Below are 13236 nucleotides of genomic sequence, written 5' to 3' on the forward strand. Positions count from 1 at the left end.
TACTGAACCAATCGGCGTGAAAATTTGCATGTAGAGATTTTTGGGGCCAGGAAAGGTTTTAGTGATGGTTAGAGACCCCTCCCCCCACTAAGAGGGGGGGCTCCCATACAAATGAAACACAAATTTCCTTATAACTCGAGAGCTAATCCAGCAAATAGAACCAAATTTGGCATGTGGGTGTTTTCGGTGACAAGAATTTATTCTATGGTAAATTGAGACCCCTCCCTCTTTATAAGGGGAATTGTAACTCCTCTCCCCTTTAAGAGGGGGGGCTTCCATACAAATTTCCTCATAACTTGAGAACTAATCAAGCAAATGGAACCAAATTTGGCATGTGAAGGTTTTCGAGGGCAGGAAAATTTTTTACGGTGAATTAGGACCCCTCCCCACTCTAAGAGGGGGGGCTCTTGTACAAATGAAATACAAATTTCCTCTTAACTCGAGAACTAATCCAGCAAATGAAACCAAATTTGGCGTGTAGGTGTTTTTGGAGGCAAGAATTTTTTCTGTGATGAATTAGGACCTCTTCCCACATTAGGAGGGGGGGCTCCAATACAAATGAAATACAAATTTCCCCATAACTCGAGAACTAATCAAGCAAATAGAACCAAATTCGGCATGTGGAGGTTTTTGGAGGCAAAAATATTTTCTACGGTGAATTAGGATCCTTCCACACTTCAAGAGGGGGGGCTTCTACACAAATGAAATACAAATTTCCTCATAATTCGAGAACTAATCAAGCAAATGGAACCATATTTGGCATGTGGGTGTTTTTGGAGGCAACCATTTTTCCCATGATGAATTAGGACTTCTTACCTTTTTAGGAGGGGGGGGGCTCCCATTCAAACGAAATACAAATTTACTCATAACTTTAGAACTAATCAAGCAAATGGAATCAAATTTGGCATGTGAGAGTTTTAGATGGCAGAATTTTTTTTCTGTGATGTATTATGACCCCTTTCCCTTTTAAGAGGGTGGGCTCCCATACAAATGAAATACAAATTTCCTTATAATTTGAGTACTAATCAAGCAAATGGAACCAAATTTAGCATGTAGGAGATTTTTGAGTCTTGAATTTATTTTATGATAGTTAGAGACCTCTCAACCCCTGTGGTAGGGGGATATGGACTCTCATACAAATAAAACAGAAATTTTTGCGAAACTCAAAAACTAATCCAACTCGAGAAATTCGAGACTCTTCCATAAAACATTAATCAATAACAAGACCACAAAAACTATCTATAGTAACACTAGATCATTCAGGACGAACCGGTCGCGAGTGTTGCCGGTGACCCGCCGTCGGAAGCGCCGCCCACTGGGGGGCTTGCAAAACTCGAGATAGTGACAAAGATCATCCGAGATTCATGATTTATGTACAACACAGGTTAATTTGTGGCAATACGAAGTTTGTCGGGTCAGCTAGTCATAAATATAAGAGGCTTATGTCTGTCACCAAAACGAGGAGCACGATACGTATTTTCGTGGTAATAATCGCCCACAATAAGCAAAGACTCAAAACAATCATACCAGATTACATTCAAGACGAGCAAAAGTAATGTAGTTGCACCTCATAGAGTTACATAGCGTTAGCGTTACATAGCGTACCTCCAATTTGCTCGCAATTAGATGCGAGGCGACGCGCGGGAATTACAGCTAGTATAGTATAAAGGTCCGAGGTTACTCGGAAGACCGGAAATCGAAAGAACGCCCAGCTGGACGAATATCAGGTACCATTCGACTCAGTTTCGAAAACTGAGCATTTTCTGTGTGTGTGTGTGTGTGTGTGTGTGTGTGTGTGTGTGTGTGTGTGTGTGTGTGTGTGTGTGTGTGTGTGTGTGTGTGTGTGTGTGTGTGTGTGTGTGTGTGTGTGTGTGTGTGTGTGTGTGTGTGTGTGTGTGTGTGTGTGTGTGTGTGTGTGTGTGTGTGTGTGTGTGTGTGTGTGTGTGTGTGTGTGTATTTTGAAGAACTTCTCTGTTTTCCTTATTATAAATTGCTTGCATTCATTCGATTTTTATAAATTTGTCCTGATTAACTTCGTAATTTCGTCATTCCATTGTAACTAACAGCGCCAGTTTCGCTTCTGACTGCTCCAACAGTCCTACCAGCAGTCGCACAAACGGTCCTAGTTTCGTTACAAAAACGAGTGCTTGAGTACAGACGGCCTAGCTCCGAATCCAAAATTTCCTCCATGTTGAAAGATTCGATGAATTTCTTTCCAGCAATCCTTCGGTTCTAGAAATTTTTTCGATCGTTCGGGGCGTTCACAAGGTGTCATCCCACTTCTGATAATTGTAGACAAATATTAAAAACAATGTTTATTCGTTCGCTTCTCAAATGCTAATGATATATTTTGCACTGAATGTCACTCTTATATTAACTTCTACTACATGCTATGCCTACTATATCTGCTACAATTTTAAGACTTTTCTTCCCCGTCGCCGTCGGAAATTTCAGTCACTGTGAGAGTAGACCCCCCCCCCCCCCCCGCCCCTTTCGTATGCCTGTCGACTACTGTTAGCTTTCCCTAGCTGTTTACCGAGAGAACGTTCAATTGCAGCAGCTACAGATTTACCGAAACAGAACCAATCGAAAACAACTCTACAGAGTGATACGATGATCCGAACGGAATTCTTTTGTATAACGAGTGAAAAGAGTAACCTTTTGTGTGTGCTCTGTTTGACTGACTTTAATAGACTGATCTTGATTTCGATTTTTACTTTTTGTTACAGTTGGGACTTTGATAGTTATTCAATTTGTTACAGTTGGTAGATGTTTGGTGGGCATTTTGGGTAGTGCGCAAAGTGCGTAATGTAGTATTTGTAATATTAGAAAATTACATTTGACATAATCATGCATTGAATATTAATGCGAAAAGAATATATAAATTGTATCGAAAAAATATAAACGTGTGTGATTTTAAGCAAATTGTTGAGAAGAATTAAGGTTTCACAACACCCGGCGAGGTCCCGAATGATCGAATATCAAAAACCCGAAATCCAAATGGCCGAACTACAAAAACAAGATACCGTTCTGATTCAAACTTCGAACACTTAAGCTATGCTGAAACTTCGTTCAAAGAAAAATGTACGAAAATATCTTCATTCTACTCCCATAAATGGTTTAATAGCATGACAATTTAATTATTTTCGTGTTAAAATTTTAAAAATGAGGATAAAATGTTAATTTACATTGAAAAACACTAAAAACTGCTGTTCGGTTTTGATTCAAACTTCGAACACTTTCATGGTCGACATTCAAACCTCGAATATTTTAGTCTCAGACATCGAACACTTGTATTACTTTGAAAAGTATTAATGTTTTTAGTGTCATTCAACCTAAATAAGTGAAATTGCATCCTTTTTCTAAACACTGTCTTTTTATATTCACCTAACAGTAAGATTTAAATTTTTCACACATTAATTAGTTTCAATCCGTACTTCTGTAGTCAACTGCTAATATTTTCAAACTCTATGTACCACAACTAAAGCAAGTTAACTTTGTACAGCTTTACAATGCAGATAATTTATTTTCCCGAAGGAAAATCCGGACAAACCGGATATTATTCGTGGGTGTTCGAAGTTTGAATCACACTTCAAAACGCGATTCAAACTTCGAACACTTATTATTTATCTAATATCTTTGCATGTCTTTGCATGAAATGTAGTATTTTAATTATGCTTTAATACATAGATATCTTGCACTTACCTAATAATCGCGAAGTGGGAAGGTAAATGTTCTAAAATTGGTAAAATAATGCAAATGAAAAAACAGCTACTTTTGAACGAAACGCTAAGAGTATGCGAACGAAGTTAAAATCTGAGTTCTCAGTTTTTTCCAACGCCTGCTGATTTCTTACAAGGAGTCATACAGTTTAATGTCATACCTCACCGGATAGAGGACATTCTAACGAACACGGAGGTGTACAATAAACATAACATTTTATCATATTTGCGATACTAACGAGCATTTTATTCTGAAGTGTTCGAAGTTTGAGACTGTTCTAAGTTTGAATCAGAACGGTACACACACTCTGTACCTCAATTTTTCGTTTTGTCTAATGAAGCTTTCCATTTTGTTCGACAAAGTTATAGGGGGAAATCCCCCAATGCCGGGCAGCTCCCAATACCGGACACTTCTGACTTTCATAGTTCGTCTTCAGGGTACATTTTGCCAGTCAGTATAGCACCTGTATCTCCCTTCCCTTCCCCGTTTACCAACAATCTACATACACCCGAAGTCTCAGCAAAGCATCACAAAAAACAAAATTGCTTCAACTAAACTGCTAGTATTCAGAAGATTTTGCAATTCGAAATACTAAACATTGCATTCGATAGGTTGTGTTACTGTGCTGGGTCATACATATCACTAAATATTGCGATTTGTCCACAAGTGAAAATTCTCCACTGTATTTTCACTTTTTCACCGGTGAATCACTCGCGAATGTTAACGTATCAAGCGCACAGAACACTAACTTACCGCCCGAGTAGTTATTAGATATTGATTTTACTTAAACTGTCTACTTGAATTGATAGGAAAAACTTCAGTTCGTTTCGATTGCAATTGCGGATCCACGGCATTTGTTTATTGACCTTATTGACACGTAACCTAGCAACCAGCATGGATATGCAGTGACGCCAGTATAAATAATTGAGCATGAAATTGACTAAATATTTTCGCTATTAAAATAACGATCTTTGAGCGTCGACAATACGCTAAAAAATTTTATTTTTACCGTAAAGTGATAATTTATAGTACAAATCCCCCAAAATATACATGAGATTCTATGCTTCGTGAATGAGTGTGAATGAAATGAAACCTGCTACTAGCTCCTCTTGACTGTACAAAAGGACGATTGTCAATCGTAAAAGTTCTGCAATCGATTGAAAATGCCTAAAACAATGTTATTCAAACTATAAAAAAAACTTGACAGAACGACATTATTGCTGTTGTTTCGCTTCCTGATAATTATTTAGGTGTAACAAAATTCTTTGCGTAGGTTATTTATGCAAGCTTTATAAAATTTATTAAAACGCTTAGTTTTTTTTAATATTCTGTACTATTGCTAGAATTGCTTGAGGCTCATGTAAAATATGTGGTGTTGAGAATGAATGTTCGAACTTTTTAGTCCATTATTTTAAAATTTTTCTAAAATTTCAGAGTGTAGTTGTCAGCTTAGCAATTAGCTTTAGTTACTCTGGAAGTGCTTTGAGTGAATAGCTTCTAATACTATTATTGTATGTGTTTGGATTATCATAAATGGTCTCTGTAGACCTTCAGCTTTTTTGATCTTTTTATCCTCCAAAATTGCGCGTTCGTGGAAATTTTTCAAAATCCCCTTTGTGCACAAATCCCTGAGTACCTAATCTGAATAATTAACTTCCGATAAGCAATTTGTGGTCATGTTTTAAAGCTTCCGAAAAGCTGTAGAAGCCAACTTTCCAGTGAAATACCCATTGTTTCTGGTGTCGTCCCACAAGGACCAGTTCTAAGACCACTGCTGTTTTCTTTCTTTATCAACCATTTGCCTATCGTTTCTCAATTTTGTAAAATTCACATTTTTGACAACGATGTCAATAAATGAAGTAAAAATAAATTATCTTACTAAATTATATTAATGTATGGTAAGTTAACCCATAGTAAATCCATGGAAATCAATTTTTGTCGAACATTCGTAATAACTTCATTTGACAAATCTACGACTGATTCAGACACATAACAGCAAACAAACAGCGTTCATAAAACTCGCCCGCCGTCTATTAAACGTTCGTCGCGAGTTTCAGGTCACGACTTACGGCCAAGCTCGCGGTGATTGCTGTCGGAAACATCTGCTCCTGTGTCCCCCATTGCCTACCGAGGCGAGTTGACAAATAACCGGCGTGCACGTGTCATGCAATGCATTTCACGGTGATTGCTGAACGGGAAACGGAAATGGTGCTTGTGGGCTGAAAGATTATGTTCGCAACCATTCGGCATTCTGCCAAATTGCTGCATCCGGATAATGTGTCAAGGCTTAAGCTGTGCAGTACAAAACGTGTTCGGGGCATTTGCTAGAAACGTTCTTCACGTTGATCTTTTTCAGCTTTAGTAGTTTTAAAGAGGTGAATTTGCCAGCTTTTCATGTTTTCTGAAGATAGTTGGAAAGCATGAAGTGCTGACTCTTAAGTTATGATTTATTACACCTCTTAAAAAGTAATGCTCAATGCATTACCATTGTCTCACAAGCGCTCACAATGAAGACCGGTCACAGAAGACTGTCACCCTCGGGTCGTTCAAGTCGTAATCGGCTTGTGTCGTGAACAACCTTACGGTGGGCTCCAATAATAGGGGCTCGTCACAACAAAAAATAAAAGAAGAAGAAAAACATTCACAGAAATTAATCAAAACTTTCTTAATTTCCACCCGTATTGTTTCAGGTCCGGACAGCAACTTCAGAGGCCACCTAGAATAGGCGAAAGATTGAAATTTCATCTTTTCTATCTTTGGTTTGTACTATTTGTCATCATTATCAAGAAGAAAAAAGAGAAGCATTACGATTATTCGCAGCCAGCACTGGAAACGGACACGACACGGGTACGTACACTCTGCTGCTGGTTCGAAAAAGAGAAAAAGGTTCGCGCAACGGGACATAGGATAGTAGGATAGCAAGTAATTGGAAAGAATTTCCGACAATTTCTTTCCCAGAGCCCGGAAGAAATTGTTGGAAAGGCAAATGAAATATTTTAATCTCGTACGACGGGCAAACGAAGCGAAACGCTAATTGTCCGTCGCCGTGTACAGGTGTACAGAACCTTCTTAGACTTAAGCCGAAGTAGTAGAGATACTAGTTGTTGTTGTATTTCCACGCGAAATCGAAAAAATCCAGAAAACTCTCACAGCACAAACAAAGAAAATAAAATCTCGATTTCAGACTCGTGGAAAAGTCGAATCTCTTTTATGTAGAGGCACACTGTTAGGATACTAGATCGTTGCTGTTTTAATTATTAATTTTAAATCGTACCTGTTGCCATAGTAAATGTCTAAAAATTAAATCGAAAAGCACTTTGTAGACTCTAAACAAAACTCTATTGTAAATGAGAAAAGCAGTAAAAAAATACGTGATTGGTACAGATAAATCAAAAAGGTGCTAAATACCTTATTCGAGAAATAATCAAACAAATTAACGAGTGAAAACAATTGAACCTTTACTAATCGTTCGCAATAGGGATCATAAACAAAACATTACAAAACCATTAAAAAGAAAGAATTTCAGCTTTTGCAAATAAATTGACAGTTTGGCAAACGAAAAAAAAGTGTACAGAATTCGCCAGGGGGTAAGGTAAAGAAATTGTTGAACTAAATTATAGGCAAAATGAAACGCTTTCCTTAAGGAGGCAAAATCGAAGGACAACACTGTGAGATATTTGAAGTTTTGGGTTTGGAACGGTCCGGTCCATCCTAGCGTTCCAGTCGTCGTCGTCGCCCGGAACGCGAATTAAGTGGGAAAAACGACATCCATGAAAAAACAAAAAAAAACATAAACTAAATACCTACATCCTGTAAGACAAAGTGTTTGTTTCATACTCATCATCGTACGGTAAGAGGTTGACCGAGCTCGGTCATACACGTGTAAAAGCGAAAAATGAGTTTAAATGGAATAAAACAAAAGTGATTTTGATACTTACTAGTGGGTATTTTCAGTGTTCTTTAGAGAAAATGTCCAATCGCTGAAGGACGTCCGGGACAGGTAATGAAATTTTCGGCAGGTTTCTAACTCGGTTCCGCACTCTTGACTTTTGTATTTTACGGAACTGAAGAATGGACTAATCTCCATTTGGAGGCATTAGCCAGTGATCAGCCAGATCTACGTATTAATTCGGTGTTAACAGCTATTAACTTAGGAATTATCTACCTACGGAACAAGTCCTGTTTCTTTTAGCTCCCTTCATCACGCACTAGTACGCTGCACTCAGTGAATAATATCCGACAAATTCGGATTCTTTTTTGTCAACTCCTTGTCGGTTTTTGTCTTCTTTCACGGTTTTTTGCTGTCTTTTCATCGTATTTTCATCACCTGTGGATTTTTTCGTTTTTTGTCTTTTTTCCTAGCTGGTTTGGCGTCTCTTTGTCGTAATTTTGGGTTTTTATCATCTTTTCATCGTCTTTTGTAGTCGTTATGTCACTTTTGAAATGCTCTTTTGTTATTTTTCACCATTTTTCGTCATCTTGTTTATTGTCAACAACAAAAAATAAAAACAACAACAAAAATGCATTTTTATTGCCTTTTCGTCAATTTTTCTTCGCCTTTGTTGCATTTTTAACGCTTCTTGAACGTCTCTTTGACGTTCATTGTTTTTTTATCTTTGTATTTTCGTATTATTTTCATCAGAGTTTTGTCGTCTTTCGTCGTTGTTTCGTCAACTTTTCATCCCATTTCCATGGTCTTCTTGCTGCCTCTCCGTCGTATTTTTGTCGTCTTTTCATGGTTTTTGTACCAACTTTTCATTGCTTGTTCGTTGATTTTTTACGACTTTTTTAAACATTTTTCTGGCTTATTCCGATAGCTTTCTGCGGGTTTTGTTGTCTTTTTGTTACAGTTTTGGCATCTTTTGTTGATTTTTTTTGGCATCATTTTATGATCTTTTGCTGTTGGCTCGCCGTTTTTTGTGGGCTTTTTGTTACTTTTTTGCCATTTTTAGTCTTTTTCTTGTCACTTCGTCGTTTTTGCCGTCTTTCTGGCGGTTTCTTCTAGGTTTTTACTAGCCCCGTAATTGTCATGTACTCTAACACCCGGCTGTGAAGTCTGTCGATAAAGAAGCGTCTTAGTAGGGTAAATTCTTAGAAAGACGTTCAAGCCCAAGACTTTGCTTGATTACATGTTATTTCCGTCGTCTGTTTGCTGTCTTTTCGTCGTCTTTTTGTCATCTATTTGATGTCTTTTCTTCATATTTTTGTCGCTTTTCCTTGGTCCAACTCTTCCTCGTATTTTCGTTATCTATCCCTCCTGCTTTGGACATTTCTTTTTGCTTCTTTAAGCGACTTGCCGTTTTTTTTTGGTGTTGTTTCTTCATCTTTTCGTCGTCATTTCTTTGTTTTTTGTGTCAACTTTTCATCGCGTTTTAGACATTTTATGTTGCTTTTCGTCACTTTTTTACCAACATTTCGTCGGTCTGTCTATTATCAAGAAACTAAAAATATTGTCGTTTTTGGACGTTTGCCACCTTCTTGACGCTTTAAAAAGCGTCTTTTTTCGCTGCTTTGGCGTATTTCGCCGTCTTTTTATATTTTTGTTCGTCGCCGGAACGTAGCGCCCTTTGACCAATATACCCTGTAGCCTATCCATTCAGAGGGTTTCTTATAATTTAATATTTATTTATTTATTTGCTGGCACTTACCTTTGCTTCGCCTTGATGGTCGAAGTAGTTTACGCGCTAGGTAAAATTAATCTGATAAATCGCTGAGAGTAACGGGAAAACGTTGCGGTTATTTCAATCAAGAGCACATCTCCAAATTGATTTTCGTCAAGTTTTAGCGAATCGGACGGCGGCGCGGGCAGACGCGCTGCAACGCCGCGCTTGCTGTGGTTTTTCCCGTTGGCACACAACCGGCGAACTGTCAAACACTTCAAAAATCTAATATTCCTTTGAAGTGTAGTTTTTGTTTCGTGTTACACCGTGATTCGGGGCAAAACTTGAAAGGTAAGTAAGTGGGAAATGTCATCATTTTCGATCAGCAGTTTTCAGCAGACAGAATCTGATGTGGTAGCGATAATTAAATTTACTCTTTTCCATGGCAGCTGAAATTTGATGGAATGGCGTTGGTTGGTTGGTTGGTACAAGGTGGGTAGAAATAAATTCAATGTAAAACCTCCATCAGCGGAAGTAGAACCACTCGGAAGGTCTGGCTCATACGTGTAATATTTAACCTTCAACTTAGACAGTATGCGGTATGTTCAACTTCATACAGCGGAATTTTATGGCGCATCATAGAGCTGGTTTGAATTTATGCTGCATCCAATTCATTGCGGCCATGTGCGAGTAACCGTACCATACCAGACGCAATATTCATTATTCAATCGCATTTTCACCGCATTCTGTAAAGTGCCTGGAAAAATGGAATGAGACTAGTGAATATGCCGCAGTAGGTTAACCAACCATTTCGAAATTGGAAACTTTATCCAACTCGTTCGTTCGGTTTACGTCGAAATGTTTGCAGCTTTAGCACACCCCCGCTCGTGAGAAAAACTAAGCAGGCCGCGAATAATTTGTTCAGTTTTGTTTTGTTTTTCATACGAAAGCATTATTGCTTTCCTCCGAATTCGTTTATCCAATTTGTTGTATTTGCTCCTCTTTGACAGAGGCTGAGTTAATCAAATTTAATATCGTAAATATGGGATCGATTTTCCGGTAAAGAGATATTAACTGTGTCTGCACACACTAGCGCGGCGTGCGCACACAGGGGCACCAAGATTCAGTTACTATTTATTAATCCAAATCCCATTCCAAATTCTAGTTTCAAGTCCAATCTATTTTCCATTTTTAGGTCCAATTTCAAGTTAACTGACGATGGGAAAATCGAAGAAACGTTGAAAAATTTTGCTCTGTCACATTGAACCTGATTCAAAAATACATATCTTATGAACTAAAGCAAAGCCGTAACAGAATGGAAAGAAAAACGAAACATACAAAAAGAAAAAAAAGTGGAAGAGAAGAAAACGGGAGAGAAAAGGCAAAGAAACTAGAAACCTGGATAAAGAAATATGAAAACGAAAAAGAAAAGGCTAAAAATGAGAGAAAAGAAAAAGAAAGCATAAAGAATGCGAAAAAGAATCATGTACTTGGTAGCTGTTATCAGTATACTTGGTAACTCTGAGTAGATGTTTCAAAACATGTTTTATAAATGATCCAACAATCGACCTATTTAAGAGCTACAGAATAACGGTTGAAGATGTCTTTGAATTAATTTTCTTTTTACAAAAAATAACTTATCAAGTTCTAAAGGTATCAGGTATCACTATTTAAAATTGTTCATTTACGTTTGTATCTAATTTAGAAGTTATTTTCAGTTATTCAACTTTTAGGCTCGTTTCATCATGCCTGAGTTTTGATTTCAGGTATAATAAGTTCAAGTTGTCACATGGTTTTCGAGCCGTAAATCTCGCATGTGCATAGTAGTTTTCGATATGAATTAACAAATTATGGTTGTTTATGACTACCATTGCCATTATATTAAATTTATAATAAAAAGGTATATTTTATATGTTAATTTTCGTAATTAAAGGCTTTACAAGAAGATTTTCGAGTATCCAGCTTAGTTGTGTTTACATACTAGCATTATCTATCTAGCTCCCCCCATCTACTAACAACAATTCCTTTCCCGAAATGCTTATGAAGATGGAGAGGATTTCCTGGTCTTTAGTAGCAACAAGTATTGGACTAACACTCCTTCCCATCCCACCAGGACCCGCATTCGGACGTGGCCGGCGTCGGTATTGATCAGCATATAAGGACCTGATAAGGATGCACAATGAGGAATAGTATGCTTTTTCCAGTCATCATTTTGCAACTTTCATCGGTCCTGGTCAGGGATAGAAAAAAATCGCTTCTAGCGATCAAGATCATAGGAGCGATTAGATTCAGATTCATTGGTTGTGTGCATCGTATGAATCGCATTACATACAACATATGTGACCTTTTTTCTCGCAGCTAGGTAAAATGTAACACTATGATCGACTGCTGAGACTGTTCAGAGAACAAAATTTTGCGATCAACGCTAAAGATTCACTATTTGTCATGATCTGTACGGATTGTGATCTGTGCGTGTGGCGATAACTCACAGATTTTATCAAAATCACTGATCCATCCCTGGTCCTGATCAATAACGGAGTAGCAGCACACGGGCGGTATCCTATGATTATGCTTATACTTATGCTTAATTGAGGATTGAACGTATACAATGTTAATACTTGGTAAATGTTACAATGCAACGCATATATGGTGCATGTATACATGGAGAACAGTATTATGACATCCCTACTAGCACAGTAGTTATTAACTAGTTGTGGTAACCGATTAACGACTAATTTCAGTCATAAATAAGTTGCAGCAACCAGAAATAACAAAAGTGTGCTGCTTGGGATGCATGTCAGCTCCCAGTTGGCTTCAAGATATGACGCTGACCTAATAAGCCAATCGTCGTATGTTCAAATATCGGCGGGGAGAGGCTGTTAGAGTCAATAGGATCATAGCAACTGGCCCTGCAATTGTCCTGTACTCTAAAAGCTGGCTGCAAAGTCTGTCGTATAAAAACTGAAGGTCAAGTTTCGATAACAGAATGTAGCACCTAGGCTTTGCTTTGCTTTTTTGTCATAATACTGGATATATGCTGCTATCACTACAAAGAGACTTACGTAGTCCTACGTCGCCTTTGCGGTCGTGTCTTGTACGCAACCCCTTTGATTTTTCTCCTCCAATTTTTTCTCTATTTACGTCCCTCCCATGCCTTCCCTCCCATTCTATTAGGACAGTTCTTTTCATGCCAATTTTTGCAATTTTACTCTCTCGCGTTTTTTCCTCTTTTACTATTCTGTTTGTTAATTTTTTTTCACGATTTCCCCCGTGTTCTCTGTGTGTTGTTCTCCACTGGTGCTAACTTGGATTCAAAGTGCACTTGAAATCGTCTTTGGAAGTGAAGTTTTGAAGTGTTGAAGTTTTCTTTAACAACCCTACCGGCACACAGTGGGAGGGATTCTAAATATTTGTGACGAAGCTCTTAAAGATATCATCGCCCTAATGTCTTCTGCGATGTTTCTTCGTTCTCTGAGAACTTTTTATAACTTTTTAGTTTCGAGCTTAATATCTTCGATTGGTAAAAAACGTTTGTAGATAATATTGTTTTGAGCAACATCACTAAAGAAAGAAGGTGGTTAACTCTTTTCACATAGCTCTTTTATTTCAACTCTCGTAAACATGATATGTCCTGCGAAGTTGTAGACAGTGTACTGTGGTCCAGAAAGCCAAATTAGGTGGAAAAAATTGTTTACTCAGTAGTCGTTGATTTTAGCAACAAAATCTTGATTTAGGATGCCGCTTTTTGGCATGAGCTATTTTAGGGTGACCCTTATATTAACCAAGATCCAGAAATTATCTTCAAAACGAAACAAGATAGAGCGATATTCACTTCAGCAATTTTATAGCTTGAAGTATTTTGAGTAATATTGCAGAAGACGAAATCCTTCTATCTCGAACCGTTTCCATATTA

The sequence above is a fragment of the Sabethes cyaneus genome, chromosome 3, assembly GCF_943734655.1.
Source record: "Sabethes cyaneus chromosome 3, idSabCyanKW18_F2, whole genome shotgun sequence".
Lineage (NCBI taxonomy): Eukaryota > Metazoa > Arthropoda > Insecta > Diptera > Culicidae > Sabethes > Sabethes cyaneus.